The sequence below is a fragment of the Monodon monoceros genome, unplaced genomic scaffold (assembly GCF_005190385.1).
Source record: "Monodon monoceros isolate NGI ecotype Baffin Bay Population unplaced genomic scaffold, NGI_Narwhal_1 Super_Scaffold_22, whole genome shotgun sequence".
In the NCBI taxonomy this organism is placed as follows: Eukaryota; Metazoa; Chordata; class Mammalia; order Artiodactyla; family Monodontidae; genus Monodon; species Monodon monoceros.
The window spans coordinates 17,190,023-17,204,760 of NW_021703779.1; the positions used below are offsets into that span (position 1 = coordinate 17,190,023).

Sequence of the window (14,738 nt, forward strand, 5' to 3'; positions counted from 1 at the left end):
GGGCATATCTGAGTGTCCCCATCCCTCGCCTGGCACAAAGTAGGTGCTCGGTAAATGTTGGTGACTGAGTACATGTCTGGAGAAAGTGTGACCCCCCAAAACAGAGCTTATCACTCAGCACAATGAAATGCAGTTGCCACTGGGAGCCTAGTTGTTTGGCCGGAAGGCTAGACAAGGTCCAAGATCGGGATGACCAGACAGCCACAGAACAAGTATGGCGCACTGGGCCAAGCCTCTTGAGTGCTACTGGGATCAGCCTCAACTCCATCCCCACCTCTGCCATGATCGGACCACTGCCCCTGACAGCAGAAGGGCACTGGATGAAAGCTGAGAACGGGATGCAGGGCCAGGGCTGGGCCGGGCCGTCCCGGGCCGTCCCGCTCCCTCAATGGGGAAGCGTTTCACAAAGCCGGGGGTTAAGTCCCTCACAGCCTGCGCTAGGAAGCCTACACTCACCAGGGCCTCACCCAAGGAGCTAAGAACAATGAGTTATTAAACACTTCCCGACTAAAATTAACCCTTGCACACCTCATGCACAGCTCTCTTAAGAGCATGCATTACACAGACTGGATGAGGATAAGTTAGCCAGAAAAAGACTCTTCAAATGAAAAAGGAAACAGAGAAAGCGTGCAGACGGTTGTGCAGGTTAAAAAACAAAAGTGAAGGTCTTCCCTGGTGGCGCAGCGGTTGAGAGTCCGCCTGCCGATGCAGGGGACACGGGTTCGTGCCCCGGTCCGGGAAGATCCCACATGCCACGGAGCGGCTAGGCCCGTGAGCCATGGCTGCTGAGCCTGCGCGTCCGGAGCCTGTGCTCCGCAACGGGAGAGGCCACAACAGTGAGAAGCCCGCATACCGCAAAAAAAAAAAAAAGTGAAGACTAAAGACAATTGATTAGAGTTAGATAACCCTGTACAAAGAAGGACTCTGCATAACAGTCATGGAGGGGAAAATAAACTGCCTCTTAGAAAACCAATTTTGTAAAAAGTCAGTTAAATCAAAATGGTTTAGCCACTTAAAGAAAACAGAACCTTTTTTTAAGCAAAAGAGAGAAAGCACATGAATGCTGCTTTCTATAAATATTTAACAGTTTTAAGTAATAAAATGGCTTGAGGATAAGTAGAGATGCTATTTTTTTTCCCTGACTTTATAATGACAGCCTGGTTCTCAGACTCAAAGGATATCCAAAGATAGGTGCCTGATTCCAGAGTGATCCCCTATTTTCCCCAGTGAGAAGATCCAAAAGGTTTGGGGCCAACCAAACTTTAAAAGAGAAGATGAAACAGTCAAATGTCTGCTTGTACTATGTATTAATTTAATTAGAGATTATGTAAAATAAAATACTCAGAAAATACTGCTTTTGGGACTTCCCTGGTGGCGCAGTGGTTAAGAATCTGCCTGCCAATGCAGGGGACACAGGTTCAGTCCCTGGTCCGGGAAGATCCCACATGCTGCGGAGCAACTAAGCCCGTGCGCCACAACTACTGAGCCTGTGCTCTAGAGCCCGAGAGCCACAACTACTGAGCCCACGTGCCACAACTACTGAGCCCGTGCGCTACAACTACTGAAGCCAGGGGCCCTAGAGCCCACGTGCCACAACTATTGAGACCACATGCCACAACTACTGAAGCCGGAGCACTCTAGGGCCCCTGTACCGCAACTACTGAAGCCCGCGCACCTAGAGCCCGTGCTCCGCAACAAGAGAAGCCACGACAATGAGAAACCCATGCGCCGCAACTAGAGAAAGCCCGCGTGCAGCAACAAGGACCCAATGTAGCCCCCCACCAAAAAAAACAGAAAATACTGCTTTTCCCCCAACACCCACTCTTTTCAGGAACCAATTTTATTCAACAGACACTACATGGATTGTTGAAACATGATTATGGATAAGGTATCTAAAAGGTTTGTTTGAACTTCTTTATTAAAAATTAATTTATATTAATTTATAGAGCCCTATAGTGCAAGATCCTTTGTAAGAACTGTAAAAGAATACATGATGGGGGCGGATGGGAAACCAGCTTCAGAGTTGGACACGTGTGAAAGAAAAAGGGCAAAAGCCTTTCCGTTGATTTCAGTGTAGCTAAGCTGAATCAGCTTTAAGAGGCAAGAATGTTTAGAAGAGTGGAGAACAAGGTCAAAAGGAGGGAAGTGAAGAGGATTCCAGAGAAAAACATGGTCAGTCTGCCCGGGGGTGGGGGGCGCGGGTTGGGGGCGAGGGCTGAGTCACCGCCTGGCCTTCTGTTAACAAGAAATGTACTGTCTGGTAAGGGAGAAAGTAGACAGAGAGGTGACAGGAAACCACAGCGAACCTTTGCTGCCGAGTTAGTGCCCCTCTTCAGGCTTCGTTTATACCCCAGGTATAATAGTCCTGCTAAACTGTGAGCCCCTGGAAGGCAGAAGGGAAGTGTAAAGCTGAAGCAGTGGGTCTCCTAAAAGAAAAGTCGCACTGCCCAACATATCTTCCTCCCTCAGGTGCTGAGCTGACTGGCCCCATCACTCACTCAAGAAATGTTTGTTGTTGAGTGGGGAGAAATTTACCAGGGTATTTTGACAAGAAGCTGAGAATCCAAGAAGATGGGATCTGAGACAAAGGCACGGGGCTGAGAGCAGAACATAACAGCAAAACAGCAGCTCTTCAAAGTAGTCTAGACTTTCAAACTGTCAGAAGCATAACTACTTTGAACTCCCCAACAGCCAAGTGGGAGATAACACCTAGAGCATTTGCAACACCATAATGTGTAGGTTATTTGGGCTGGCACATTTCATGGTTTCATACATGATGTTATACAGTAATTGTGAATCTTTCCACACTATTACCACCAACAGTTACCAAGTCTTTTCGATTGGCATGTTTAATAGTAGGACAACAATTTGAATTGAAAGTTTTTAGTCAAGTATCCACTTCAAGAACATTCGTAATCAACTAAATTATACTTTGTCACGATACCAGAAAACCACTTAGTAAGTATGCATCGTAGATTCACAAAAAATGGAAGTAAAGTTAAAATCCAACATTTTTCTTTCCTTTGAAGGTTATAATTTAAAGTTGGACAAACAGAAAAAAATACCTAAATAAACTGGACTGAGGCTTAAAACTTTGGAAACCTTTTCCAAAACTGAAACATGAGGTTAATAAAAATAAAGAAAACTAAAAGGATCAAAATCCCCACATCAATAGACTTCTAGGAAGATCTGAGTAGATGAATGTGTATTTTTTTTCAGAAATAATTACATTGTCTCTAAATATTATTTTTCATTTTTTAAAAAAAGCCAGGTAGCCTTGGAGAAATGGCTGATTCCAGGTCTGGGCAGGAAAGGTGACAAGCCTGAAATGTTTCGGCATACAAACATCTTGTCAAAAACAAGAAACATCTTGTCAAAGCAAGGAAGCCATCAAAGACTAACAGAGTCATGTCAAAAGGATTCAGAACTGAATGAGAAAAGGCTCCCACTTGCCACAAATGGGACAATATGACTATCAGTAAGAATAACTGCAGTGGATTGAAACACATGAAATAGGTTCCATGTCTCAAACTGATACATGTTAATGTGAATCCATGTCTCAAACTGATACATGTTAATGTGAATCTATGTTGCAGAGTGATTTTTTTTTTTAAATCAAGGCTAGGGAATCGACTCCCTGTTCTGAAAAGTGGTAAATTCAGGGAAAGAACCAAACGTTTATCCTGCTTTTTCCATATGAATTCAGGATAAACCGAATCGTTGATGAGAAGAAACTTCTCTTCACAGGAGTATTCTGGCCAGTAAGTGAAGAACGAATGAGAGAATTAGACAATCGACATTTCACAACATCTAATGTAATCAAGGACATGGGCAATGGTCACTAACGGATGCTAACATTACAAAAAGGGAGACAACCAGGCTTCAAGAGCCTCATTAGGGAAGTACGCACCATTCCCATACCGCGCACTTGCCAACGAACCGAACCTAAGTCAGATCAACCTCTGGATTTACTGCCAGTTTATAGGGAGGACAGGGGTCCAGGAAGATGTTCAATGGCTCCTGAAAGTACAGTCAACCAAACCCAGACTGTAGGAGACTCCACAAGCAAACACGACTCAGTTTCTTCAACAACAACAACAACAAAATTGCAAAGGAAAAAGAAAAGAAGCGGGAGAACCTAGATTAAAGGAGACTCAGAGACGAGCAACCAATTAGAAAGTTCAGACCTTCCAAATCCAGATTCAAATAAATGCCTTTTGAAATATTTTAACTATGTGTAATAATTGGACATTTGAACTGGCTGCCTGATAAGAAAACATTGTTAGTTGCTGTAAGTATAAAAATGATACTATGATTATGGTTTTGAAAAGAGTCCTTATCTTTAAGAAATACATGCTGGGGTTTCCCTGGTGGTGCACTGGTTGAGAGTCCGCCTGCCGATGCAGGGGACACGGGTTCCTGCCCTGGCCCGGGAAGATCCCACATGCCGCGGAGCGGCTGGGCCCGAGCCATGGCCACTGAGCCTGCGCGTCCGGAGCCTGTGCTCCGCAACGGGAGAGGCCACAACAGTGAGAGGCCGGCGTACCGCAAAAAAAAAAAAAAAAAAAAGAAATACATGCCGAAACACTTCCGGATTGTTAAAATGCTCTAAATGTGCAAGGAGAAGAATAACGTTCTACACTGAACCTAAAAGATGAAGAGAAAAATCTTAATGCTGGTGTAACCTGAGCTGGTGTCATCAGTAGTTTCACAAGTGGTTCAGCTAATCGTGTTATACACAGCAATGCACCTGAAAAGGAAGATGGGGTTTATAAAGGCAACAAGACACTAAAAGTGTGTGCGTGTGTGTGTGTGTGTACCTGAATTTGTTATTAAGGGCACTAAGTATCTACAGATATTTTTAAATAAACAATTGACCCAAAAGTATGTTTCCTTTTTAGTGCTACAGTTTATTCTCTGTGAATAATTATAAAATATACCTCCAGTAACCAAAACTGTGATTCTCTCCCTGCAAGGCATGCTTTGTAAGAGAAATCCTGAGGCACCTGGGATGTAAACTGTTTACTTTGGAGGGTGTACAATGCTTAATCCTAATTCCTTTGTTACGATATACTTTCAACTACTTAATACAATAAGCAACAAGCACCATCAAAAGTGTGTTTTAAGACTTGTGGTTGCCAAGGGGGAGGGGGGGAGGGAGAGGGATGCACTGGGAGTTTGGGGTTGGTAGATGCAAACTATTACATTCAGCATGGATAAGCAACAAGGTCCTACTGTGTAGCACAGGAAACTATATTCAATATCTTGTGATAAACCATAATGGAAAAGAATATTAAAAAAAGAATGTATATATGTGTATAACTGAGTCACTTTGCTGTACAGCAGAGACTGGTACAACACTGTAAATCAACTATACTTCAATAAAAAAATAATAAAATAATTTTTTTTAAAAGTGTGTTCACAGAAAACTGTAAGACACTGATGAAAGAAATTAAAGATGATACAAACAGATGGAGAGATACACCATGTTCTTGGATTGGAAGAATCAATATTGTGAAAATGACTATACTACCCAAAGCAATCTACAGATTCAATGCAATCCCTATCAAACTACCAATGGCATTTTTCACAGAACTAGAACAAAAAATTTCACAATTTGTATGGAAACACAGAAGACCCCAAATAGCCAAAGCAATCTTGAGAAAGAAAAACAGAGCTGAAGGAATCAGGCTCCCTGACTTCAGACTATACTACAAACCTACAGTAATCAAGACAGTATGGTACTGGTCACCTTATTTTTTGATAAAGGAGGCAAGAATATACAATGGAGAATACAGCCTCTTCAATAACTGGTGCTGGGAAAACTGGACAGCTACATGTAAAAGAATGAAATTAGAACACTCCCTAATGCCAGACACAAAAATAAACTCAAAATGGATTAAAGACCTAAATGTAAGGTCAGACACTATAAAACTCTTAGAGGAAAACACAGGCAGAACACTCTATGGCATATATCACAGCAAGATCCTTTTTGACTCACCTCCTAGAGAAATGGAAATAAAAACAAAAATAAACAAATGGGACCTAATGAAACTTAAAAGCTTTTGCACAGCAAAGGAAAACATAAACAAGACGAAAAGACACCCCTCAGAATGGGAGAAAATACTTGCAAATGAAGCAACTGACAAAGGATTAATCTCCAAAATATACAGGCAGCTCATGCAGCTCAATATCAAAAAAACAAACAACCCAATCCAAAAATGGGCAGAAGACTTAAATAGACATTTCTCCAAAGAAGATATAGATTGCCAACAAACATGTGAAAGAATGCTCAACATCACTAATCGTCAGAGAAATGCAAATCAAAACTACAATGAGGTATCACCTCACACCAGTCAGAATGGCCATCATCAAAAAATCTACAAACAATAAATGCTGGAGAGGGTGTGGAGAAAAGGGAACCCTCCTACACTGTTGGTGGGAATGTAAATTGATACAGCCACTATGGAGAACAGTATGGAGGTTCCTTAAAAATAGAACTACCATATGACCCAGCAATCCCACTACTGGGCATATACCCTGAGAAAACCATGATTCAAAAAGAGTCATGTACCACAATGGTCATTGAAGCACTATTTACAATAGCTGTAAGTATTAAATAACACTATTTCCAATAGGACATGGAAGCAACCTAAGTGTCCATCGACAGATGAATGGATAAAGATGTGTCACATATATACAATGGAATATTACTCAGCCATAAAAAGAAACGAAACTGAGTTATTTGTAGTGAGGTGGATGGACCTAGAGTCTGTCATACAGAGTGAACTAAGTCACAAAGAGAAAAACAAATACCGTATGCTAACACATATATATGGAATCTAAGGGAAAAAAATGGTCATGAAGAACCTAGGGGCAACATGGGAATAAAGACACAGACCTACTAGAGAATGGACTTGAGGATATGGGGAGGGGGAAGGGTAAGCTATGACAAAGTGAGAGAGTGGCATGGACATATATACACTACCAAATGTAAAACAGCTAGCTAGTGGGAAGCAGCCGCATAGCACAGGGAGATCAGCTCGGTGCTTGGTGACCACCTAGTGGGGTGGGATAGGGAGGGTGGGAGGGAGGGCGACGCAAGAGGGAAGAGATATGGGAACATATGTATATGTATAACTGATTCGCTTTGTTATAAAGCAGAAACTAACACACCATTGTAGAGCAATTATACTCTAATAAAGATGTTAAAAAATAAAATAAATAAATTTTAAAAATAAAATAAAATGGCTACACAAAAATTCACCAATTTTGATGTCTTTTTTTAAATGCACGCTGATATGACAGCTGTCACATACAACCTAAAAAATTGTTTCGAATGAAGTTAAAGACAACTAAGTGCTACTAGAGCCATCTTATGGAAAAAACTGAACAAACCTTTTGGCCAGCCCAATACGTACCGCATTTTCTTTACCCATTCATCCATCGATGGACATGTAAGTCGTTTCCTTGGCTATTGTGAATAATGATGCAATGAACATTGGGGTGCAAATATCTCTTTGAGATAATGATTTCATTTCTTTCTGATACCTACCCAGCAGTAGGATCGCTGGATTATATGATAATTCTATTTTTAATCTTTTGAGGAACCCCCCCATACTGTTTTCCATAGTGGTTATACCAATTTACGTTCTGATTTTGGGTTTCTTGAGTTGGTTTTGTATAAGGAAGGCTGTGGTTTCGGTTGTTTAGGTGTAAAAGTGATATCGTGATTATGGTTTTTGACAGAGTCCTCATCTTTAAGAAATGTGCTGAAACATGGCAGAAATGTGGTAGGTCACCTGCCTAGCCCTCGACGACTCACTCTCTCTGCGAGCTGGCCCTCGTCTGGCGGGCGCAGGCCTCAATAGGCATCTCTGCCTGTCCCTTGCTGGTACTACCCACGCCCCTGCTGGCCCTGGCCTCACCCAGCCCTACTGAATCAGAAGCTGCAGTGTAACGAGATCCCCAGGGGACTGACACACACAGTGTCATTTGAGAAGTGCTGGTCTATACCACATGAACTCCTTACCCAGGGGTCAGAATCACCTGTGCAGCCTCCCCCACCTCTCCTCTCAGCCTGCCTGGGCCACATCAGAATTGGCGGGGGGGGAGCACATCTAGTTTGAAGATGGTCCCTCAGGTGACCCCACACCTCCACCACTCTCCTAAACCCCATTTTAGGAAGGAGGAACATAAGTCTACATTGAATGGCAGGGTCAGGGGATGCTGGCACACCCTGGGCCTGATGATTTCTGAGGCATCTTTCATGGCTACGAGACTACAGGTCCCCAGAAGTACCACTAACAACACAGCAGCGAGCAGGATCATTAATGCCGGGCAGGCCGCCCTTCTTCAGCATTCATGGGGGGAAATTCACTTCATTCTCCCTTCAAATGAAACAAACAAATCCAGACGCTCAACCAGTCCCTCTCCCTGAAAGAAATGGAATCCCAAGTCCTTATCACAGATCTAATCACACTGGATTGCCACCTGTGCCACCTCAGTGAAAGCTACAGGAGGGCAGAGAGCACAACTGCTGTGTTTGCCCCTACAGACCCAGTGCTGCCCTAACACCCGGCATATAGTAGGAATATAATAAATAATTGCTGAGTGAAAATATACTCTTAATTTCGTGGTGCCAGGTGCCTTTATCCTCATCACGTCATTTAACTATAACAACCACTCTGTGGCAGATTATATTCTCCAAGATGGCTGCGGCAGACTTTCCCATCCCTCATGCTCTTCTAGGATGTGACTCCAGCCATCAGCAAGGGAAATATCATCTCGCTCCCTGGGGCTATGAATTTGGGCAGGCTTGTGAGCACTTTGACCAGGAGAGTGCAGGGAAGCGATGCTGCGTGACTTCTGAGGCTGGGTGAAAGAAGGCTAATATGCAATTTCCAACCCACCTGCTGGAATACCCCAAAGACAGCCATGTTGTAAGAAAGCCCACTCATACTGAGGGTCTACACGTAGGCATTCACCACTGAGTTGCTGAATCATCCCAGCCCAGGCCAACATGTAAGTGTCAGAGGCTTCAGATGATTCCAGCTTTCCCGCTATCAAGTCACCCCCTGTCTTCAAGTCTTTCCAGCTGAGGCCTCAGACGCTGTGGAGCTAAGACAAGCCATCCCCACCATGCCTTGTCCAAATTCTTTTTTTTAAAATTTATTTATTTTAATTTTGGCTGCGTTGGGTCTTTGTTGCTATGCGTGGGCTTTTCTCTAGTTGCAGTGAGTGGGGGCTACTCTTCGTTGCAGTGCGTGGGCTTCTCATTGCGGTGGCTTCTCTTGTTGTGGAACACGGGCTCTAGGCACGTGGGCTTCAGTAGTTGTGGCTCGCGGGCTCTAGAAGTGCAGGCTCGGTAGTTGTGGCGCACGGGCTTAGTTGCTCCGCGGCATGTGGGATCTTCCCGGACCAGGACTCAAACCCATGTCCCCTGCACTGGCAGGTGGATTCTTAACCACTGCGCCACCAGGGAAGTCCTGTCCAAATTCTTGACCCACAAAATCCATGAGCATAATAAAATGGCTGTTTGAAGGTGCTGAGTTTGGAATAATTTGTCACACAGCAGTAGTAACTGACACACACTCTATGACGTGTCTATTGTGGTTCCAAATTTATGAAGAATCTGGTTCCCAGAGAGATCAGATAACCTGTTCAAGGGTAGGGAGCTGATATCCAAGCTACAGCCAGTCTGAATTCAAAGCCTGTCTTCTTGCCCCTGTTCCTGCTCATATTTCTTCAGTCAGTGAAGATTTTCTGAGACGTAAGCTCCAGACACTGTGGCTGCACAGATAATAACATGAAGACACCAAAGGGCACACATGAATGCGGGTAGCATGCCCAAATGTGAAACCAGGCCAGATTAGGCCAGCCTGCCCGCATAAATCCTTAGCTGACATTTTCCTGGACAGAACAGCTCTTTGATCCAGTACGTATTTATTGAGAGTCTGGGGGGAAAGGGGCACTGGGCTGGACAACATGAATATGAGTCAGGGGCCCAACACAGGAAAGAAGTGAGGAAAGAAGGATGAAAAAAGAAGGAAGGCTATTTCCTTCTCTGACATTAGATAAAAGAGGATAAAGGGGGATACGTGTTCCAACAGCAATAATAAAGACATAAAGATGAAGGTACATGAGGGAGCTGACACCTTCCCTCACATAGGAATCAAGGTCATCTGTTGGTGACAGTCAGGTGTGAGAAGAGAATCTGAGGAGCTTGAGAAAACAGTCTGTAGAATAAGCTCAGTGCAAAATGCACATGGAATTTTCTTTTGCATTGTGTGTGTGTGTGTGTGTGTGTGTGTGTGTGTTAATTTACAGAAGAAAACAAAGGAGTGGATGAGAGGTCAATGGAAGCATTGGTGGGTGGCTGTGAGGACCCAGCAGAATGCGCAACAGCCCCTTGCCCCACCCCTGCCACCTCTCCAGAGTCCACGACAGGGCCAGAGACAAGCATGGCATGGGCGCCCTGGGGCTTGCCCAGGGAGGAGAGAAAGGATTCAGAGTTGAGCTTAGTGGCCTCCAGTTACTGATCTAGGGGGAGTGGGGGAGCTCGATGCCGACCAGCTGCCAAGACGGCAGGATACAGGCTGGGAGGGGGTGGTCACGGAGTAGGGGAGATGGTGGCAGCTGGAAAGGTTATGATAACCCACCAGCTGCATAGGGCTGGGGATCCAGAGGCTGAAAGCACACACCCTGTGAGGACGTGTGCAGGGAGTTTTACAGACCCAGACAAAATGGCAGACAGTACTGAAGCTCTAAAGGAAAGCAAGAGACAAGGAAGTAGCCAAGGATGGGCGCGTCCTCCTTCTTCCTTCTCCCCTCCCAACCTCTCCCATCTACACAACATTCCTTTCCAGAATTCCCGTCTCAAAAGACTCTCCAGAATATTGTCACCATGGAATGGGAGACGCCTATCCATACAAGTCTCCTAGTGTTAGCGGCCTTTGGGGGATCTCAAGGTTAAACCTCTCTTAGAAATGACAGCTATTTCTCCAACACACCTAGAAGTAGCACTACATGAAACAAATAAGCCTCCATGAATGCTAACATCCCCTTGGGGTCAACCACATCACAGGTCTGAAATCAGTATCTATTGTGTAAGTGAATGTTGTCTTTGAAAGAAAGTACACGTTTGGGGAAACTCAAAGGCCACCACCACGTGGTACAGGTGTGATGCAGACAAGCCTCCAAGCCCAACCCCAACTGGACAGTACTGCTCCCTGTCACCCCACCCACTCTTCTCCAGAGGGCATGGTGTATATTCTCACCCATGAACCTTGCTTCTTATTCCTCGCATCACAAAGCGCCCTCCATCTTCATGGCTTGAGGTCAACTTCAAGCCCCATCTTGGGACACCCACCACTATATTCTCAGACTTACTAACTACAGCTTTAACTACCTAAATCACTTCTAACTATCAGACACTGCCTTGAACATCTTTTGAAATACTGTCTTAGACTGGGGGGTTGGTAAGCTTTCTCTTAAAGAGTGAGATAGTAAATATTTTAGGCTTTGTGGGCCATATATGGTGTTACAACTACTCAGCTGTGTCATTACAGCAAGAAAGCAGCCTTGAACAACACGGAAATGAACTGGCATGGCTGTGTTCCAATAAAACCCTATTTACAAAAATAATCAGCAGGCCAGACTTCACCTGTAGGTCATAGTTTGCCGACCCCTGTCTCAGACTGTTATTTTAATTCATCTCATAAATTGTATGTCGTGCCACCACAAAACAGATTGAAGTTCCTATAAAGGAAGGGAGCCGGTATTAAATATTTTCATTTACACTTACCCCTACCTGGCAATAGTGCTACACACCGAATGAACAGACACATTTTCTGAAAAAGCCTTTGAGTATATGTTGAATGATGGGCCACATATCACAACTGGACTCCTCATTTGGCATTTAAGTGTGTACACTGATGGCACAAATATTAATTTCTAAGTACTAACTTAATCAAACTGTGTGCCATAAAGTATTTTTTCTAATGGTCAGCTCTTATGCCCGATTTGTTTTTTCTAGTCGTTTCTACAGATGGCTTAATACCCTCATTCTACCAGTGACTTATCAAACTGGCACATTCCACGAGTTATTTGACATCAGAGGCAGGACTTCAGCAGGCTCTCCGCAGATGTCCACTTCGGCACTCAGAGTTTCCCCCATCATTCCACGGGAACATGGAGAGAGAAAGATTTGCACAGGTAAAAGGGAAGCTTTCGGGGGGAGGGGGAAAGGAGATGAAATCTATTGCCGCTGTTCCCCACAGAAGCAAACATGAAATAATTACGTGTAACCAAAATAAAATTAACTTCACAGTGGGTTAGTGACAGTTCCTGTCAGATGCTTCTAGCTTACTTCTAAATCAATAACTGAGAACAGAGAGAAAAGAAAGTAAACATCTTATGAAGAATTTCAAATACGCAATCAACTACATTGCCCCCCCCCCCAAAATCCTGCTTTTGAATATGTTAAGGTAGATCCCAGAGCTAAAAAATAATTATGCTCTTTCAGAATGAAACGATAAACAGGTCCCAGAAAGCCCGAGACTTCACTTCTTGGCGAGAGTGACTTCACACCCATACAGTCCTCACTTCCTTTTATCACCTGGAACGAAGGCCAGAGCAGCACAGGCAATGCTCATCAGCTTAGTGAAAAGTTCATCCAATAACTGACTCAACTCCAAACTCTTCCTCCCTAGCCTCCACTGCCTCTTGAGAAGTCCAGGTGCATCGATGGGCTGCTTGTTTCACCCTCCTTCCAAAGCCTTCTGACCTGGGGCACAGGGGTGGGGGTGGGGGTGGGGGTGGAGCACGGTGAAAGTGACAGTGCTACCCACGGGGCAAGGTGGGTTCTGGCCTTGATACAAGCTCAAGAGACCGCAGGATCTGCAAGCCCGGGAAGGGACCAGAGGTTTGGGAGCAGAGGGGAGATACAACCATACACACGGGTTCTCGGAAGATACCTGTGGCAGGAGCGGGACCCACGGGCAGAGGCTGCAGGTGGCAGAGAAAGCAGTTAGGCGGCCAAGCAAGAAGGGGGATGAGGACCAGAGCTGAGGCTGGGGAATCTCTACAGACACAGGGTGCTTGATTAAGAGGCATTCCTGGGATTAAAAAAAAAAAAAACTATACAAACAAGGACCTACTGTAGAGCACAGGGAACTATACTCAATTACTCAGTATTTTATAATAACCTATAAAGGAAAAGAATCTGAAAAAGAATATGAATATATACATACACACACACACATATGTATATATACATACATATATCTGAATCACTGTGCTGTATACCTGAAACTAACACAACATTGTAAATCAACTATACTTAATTTTTTTTAAAAAAGGGAAAGAAAATGTTCATAATACTTTATTGCATTCAAGAGGAGGTTAAAAATCTATTTAAAAAAAAAGTCTACAGGGACTTCCACAGTGGCACAGTGGTTGAGAATCCGCCTGCCAATGCAGGGGACAAGGGTTCGAGCCCTGGTCCAGGAAGATCCCACATGCTGCGGAGCAACTAAGCCCGTGCGCCACAACTACTGAGCCTGCGCTCTAGAGCCCGCGAGCCACAACTACTGAGCCCGCGAGCCACAACTACTGAAGCCCACGCACCTAGAGCCCGTGCTCTGCAACAAGGGAAGCCACCGCAATGAGAAGCCCACACACCACAACGAAGAGTAGGCCCCACTCACCGCAACTAGAGAAAGCCCATGTGCAGCAATGAAGACCCAACGCAGCCAAAAATAAATAAATAAAATTTTTTTAAAAGTCTACAGAAACAAATGGCATTCTAAGAAATGTGAGTGAAAGTTAAAACAGTCCTATTTAAAGATAAAATGACATCTTTCCTACACACCAATACCAAACTTCCCGAATTCTACCTTTGCAACTGTAATAAACTCCTTTTAAAAAAGGGGTGGGGGAGGGAAGATGCTTCCTAGATAATCTGAAACAAAGAATCAAAGGCCAGAAAAATAAATCAGAGTCACAGAGCTAAAGGAAAATTATAAAGTTCAGGCCTCGCTTCAAAAAAAAAAGTCTCTAAAGAGGCAGACTTCGCTCCAAAGCTTTTCTCATTCAAGATCAAAAGTTCTCAATGATTTCTTAGGTGTTCCATCAACACATCCTAACACATTCCACATAGGTTGTGGCAGGTCCCAAGAATTCACGCAATAAAGCAAAAATATATTGAATAATTATGATCGGAATAAATACAGTTAAAATGTGAAGAGCCAGGAAAAGTTAAGGTACCAGTAGGTATGATATATGACAACGTATAGAGACCTACCGCTTGGTCAAGCCAATTTGGCCTTGAGTTTCCTAAGAGCCAAATCAAAAAGGGAAACATGATCAATTACATGGTTTACAGTGTTCATGGGGTGGGGGTGGCAGAACCCATAGAAAAAGGAAAACAAACTGGCACAAAGAACTTCACATGTGGGCCTTCATATAGCACTGTGTTTTCAAGCCAAGGGCAATCACAATAGGCTTTTTTTTTTTAATGGAACAGTACTGAATCAAAAATATCAGAGTACATTTCACGTAGCAGAAGTAAATGCTTTCTGTGAGATGAGTATTTCAATCGTAACTAAGGATGAGTGTGTGCACCAGGTTGCAATGTAAAATACACTTCTTACTGGGAGACATGGTCACAAAAATCTGAAAAAGAGCAAGAGGAGATAGTAAGTGGACTTAATTTGCAGCCCGGCCCACGCCTGTTC

At 43.9% G+C, this 14,738-nt stretch overlaps 1 protein-coding gene across 2 annotated transcripts in view; it reads right to left on the minus strand.

Moving 5' to 3' along the window:
• The window catches only part of SH3KBP1 (SH3 domain containing kinase binding protein 1), a 436,506-nt gene that overhangs the window by 392,355 nt on the left and 29,413 nt on the right, over positions 1-14,738 (minus strand). The window lies entirely within an intron of this gene.